The sequence below is a fragment of the Zingiber officinale genome, chromosome 9B (genome assembly GCF_018446385.1).
Source record: "Zingiber officinale cultivar Zhangliang chromosome 9B, Zo_v1.1, whole genome shotgun sequence".
In the NCBI taxonomy this organism is placed as follows: domain Eukaryota; kingdom Viridiplantae; phylum Streptophyta; class Magnoliopsida; order Zingiberales; family Zingiberaceae; genus Zingiber; species Zingiber officinale.
In genome coordinates, this window is record NC_056003.1 from 51,806,981 (window position 1) to 51,810,693 (window position 3,713).

At 31.6% G+C, this 3,713-nt stretch overlaps 1 non-coding gene across 1 annotated transcript; it reads right to left on the minus strand.

The window, feature by feature from the left end:
• Positions 1-262: 262 nt before the first annotated feature.
• Positions 263-368, minus strand: LOC122025862. Its single transcript, XR_006123886.1, has one exon. It is a non-coding gene; the product is annotated as a small nucleolar RNA R71 (small nucleolar RNA).
• Positions 369-3,713: the final 3,345 nt, after the last annotated feature.

Genomic DNA, 3,713 nt, shown 5'->3' on the forward strand with positions numbered 1-3,713 from the left:
ATTGTTATGATACAAGGTCATAAATTTGGAGGAGAAGTATTAGAAAGCCCTTATCTGCACCTTAAGACATTTCTAGAGCTTTGTGATATGGTGAATTGTGAAGGAGTGTCAGCAAATGTAGTTCGATTGATATCATTTCCTTTCAATATTAAGGATAAAGCAAGGACTTGGTTATATTCTCTCCGCCCTCAAAGCATTATAAGTTGGAAACATTTGGAGCAGAAATTTCTGAATCATTTTTTCTCTCTAAGTAGAACAGTGTATATGAGGAATTGCATTACAAATTTTGCTCAGACAAATGGAGAATCATTATTTGAAGCATGAGACAAATTCAAGAGTCTACAAAGACAGTGCCCTCATCATGGCTTGGAAAAATGGCTGACCTTTCACATATTCTATAAGAGAATTTCTTGCTCAGACAAATGTTTATTGGATTCATCAGCTAGAGGTTCTTTTATGAACAAGAGTGTGGACGAAGCATATACATTAGTTGATCAAGTGACATTGAATCTCCAAGAATGGTTAGATAAAAGTTGGATGGAATCTCCCTTAAAAATTCAAGAAGTGCAAGTTATAAATACAAGAGAGTCTGTCAAACAAAATGCAGTTTAACCATCCAAGAATGTTGAAAATCACAAGTCACAGAATGAGGAGTCCAAATAGTTGGAGGCAAAGATTGATATCATAGTTTCAAAATGGTTCAAACATGATCCCCCTCTTACACATACAAGATCTAGTGAAAATGGTAATGATATTAAGTTGAGAAGTGACAAGAATCATGAAGAACTTTTGAAAAATGACTTGTATATAATTAAGGAGAAGAACAATAGAAGACCTCAAGAACTCAGTTCCATTACTTTAAGAAGTTCTCAAAAGCCACAAGTACCTTTCCCTCAATGATTAATCACACCAACACTAGATAAGCAAGTTGGTCTTCCTCCGAAAGCTCAAAGGGAATATGGGAAAAAGGAAGTTCAATCTTTTCCAATGCCTTCACTAAGGGTTCCTTTTCCACAAAGGCTAATGAAGGTCAATGAAAACAAAGACTTTAAAAAATTCTGTGATTCTAATATGGTTGAGTGCAAATTTCTAGATGTATATAAAGATGAAGACTCTTCAAATGAGGATTGTGATGATAATGCAGTGGATAACAAGTTTTCATATCTACCTTCTGTGCTTACAAGGTGTTATGATGAAATTAAATTTTCAGATGATGAATGTGATGTGGTAGTTCAACTTAAAACTGCAAGTGAAGTTATTGATCCTCTTGTAATTGATTCTCTTATTGAGGATATTGATATTGATTTATTTTTTGATGTTTGTGTTGATGATAATGATATCGAAGGAAGTGTAGGGAGCTGTGTTATGGAAGCAACATCTCAAGGATCACCTCCTTTGTCCACACAACCCTTAGGGTGCGTTTGGTTCGGGGTTATTCTTAATAACCTTGGTTATCCATCCAAGGTTATCAACAAAAACCTTGTTTGGTTTAGGTATTCGATGATTCTCAAGTAATGTTACATGCCCGACACGTCAGCAAAAGAGTCATGCAGCCCGGAATCGGAAAACCTCAGAAAACTAAGGTTTTTCTTGATTCCGGGGTTAACGAATTTTTTTTACCAAAAATACCCTCCGATAAGAAAAAACATGAAAAAAAGAGAAAAAATGTAAAAAAATTAAAAAATGTTTTAAAAAATTTAAAAATTGATTTTTTTTTTTTAAAATTTTTTTTTTTTTTTTAAAATGTTAAAAAAATTTAAAATTTTTAAAAAATATAAAAATATTTTTAAAAAAATCTATAAAAATTTAAAAATTTTAATAAATAAAAATTAAAATTAAAAAAATATAAAAAAATAAAAAATATAAATATAAATAATATAAAAATATAAAAACATTAAAAAATAAAAAAACACATTAAAAAAGTAAAAAAATATACCAGAAAAAAGGAAAGTAAAAAAACATTAAAAAATAAATAATAATAATAATAATAATATTATGTATAGTTAGTTTTGTAACTGAGGGTAATACGGTAAAATATTAAAGTAGGGTATTCATTAAAACCTTCAAACAAACAAGTTTTTGTTGCATTACCTAAGTTGAACCAAACAACATTTGGTTATGTTTTATTCCCTATAACCTTGGTTATGTGATTACCTGGTAATCACATAACCAAGGTTATACATGATGACTTGAACCAAACGCACCCTTAGAGGTTGTAAGAGTTCCAAGGATTGAAAATGTTATGGATCAATGTGTATGGACTTATGCAAAATTAGCAGAGTCTGAAGAATAACCACATTTGGTAGCACCAACACCTGAGCTAGAGCCAGAACCATCATTTGATTCAGAGGAAGTCACATCCACATGTTTAGAAATTTTAGGTATCTCTCAGCAAAGCAAAGTTAGTATTTCTTGTGATCTTTTGGACAACATTATAGAGGTACCCATCGTTGACTTTGTTGGATGTGATTTAATTTTTATTACTCATTCAGCTTATTCTGATATGGTTATGGTTCTATCTTATTTAACATGCTTGTGGGAGATTTGTATTTCTTTTGTGCGTGCAGATTTCACTTGGACTGAATATTGGAAGCTCAATCTGATCCATCTTCAACCACCTGAAAGAACTTCAAAGAAGATGAGGATGGAGAGAACGATACTTCACCTTTTAACTTCTATATTGAAAGCTCCCTCTATAATACGAGCCCTTGGTAGGAGGGTGTTGAAATATCTTACCCCTCCAAGAGCTAGATTTAGATAAATCTAATGAGGTAGTCGAGCTAATGACCTTAAACAAGTACTTTTTGGGAGGCAACCCAAGTTCATTTTCCTTATTTTCATTTTTGTCTTTAGTTCTTTCTAGTTTCATTTCTTTCTTTATATAATAAACCTGTATCTTCTACTTAATTTTTGTTGTCTATATTCTTTTATAGGACTCAAAGATTACGAGGAGGGTAACTACATAATAGAGAAGTTCATGACATGGGTATTTGGCATGCATCATTTGGTAACTTCTCTTACTTTAAATCTCCTCCACATTGTTTTTAGTTTTCATTGGAACAATGAAAAATTTAAGTTCGGGGGGATGCATTAGATGCATTTGGTTTAGTTTAGTTTTTGCTTATTTCTTTTTGCATAATAAAATTTTTGCTAGTTGCATCATTCATCACATCATGATTGTCTATTCCTTAATGCAAAATACTAGCACGTTTATTCTAGATTTTATGTGGTTTATGTGTTACTTATGGTGCTAGTATGTTTAGTAATCTATCTTTTTATATCTATGATAGCATGAAGTGAGCAATGTTTTTATTGTAAGAATTTAAGTATTGACCTTGTTTGAGGACCTCTATATACTTTGTCTAGTTTTGATGGTAGAAAACTCCGAAAATAGTCATGATTCATAGAACTTGATTAGTACTAGTATTTTCGTGGAGATTTCTCAAACTACATTTTGGTTACTGGATGATGCTCGAATCATGTCAGCTCATTTTGAAAAATCAAAATGTCCCAACATTTGCATTTATGTGCATCCGTGTTCAAGTGTTGCATCTTGCAATCACTTAAAAAAATGAAATGAAAAAAAAAAATGAATAAGGGATATAAAAAATAGTTGTCGTGGGTGGAAACTAGTAAGTTACCCCTTTGAGATCGAGTTAGGTTATTGGGAAAATAACTGCTATATTTCTCTTGATATCGAGCATGCCTTTGAG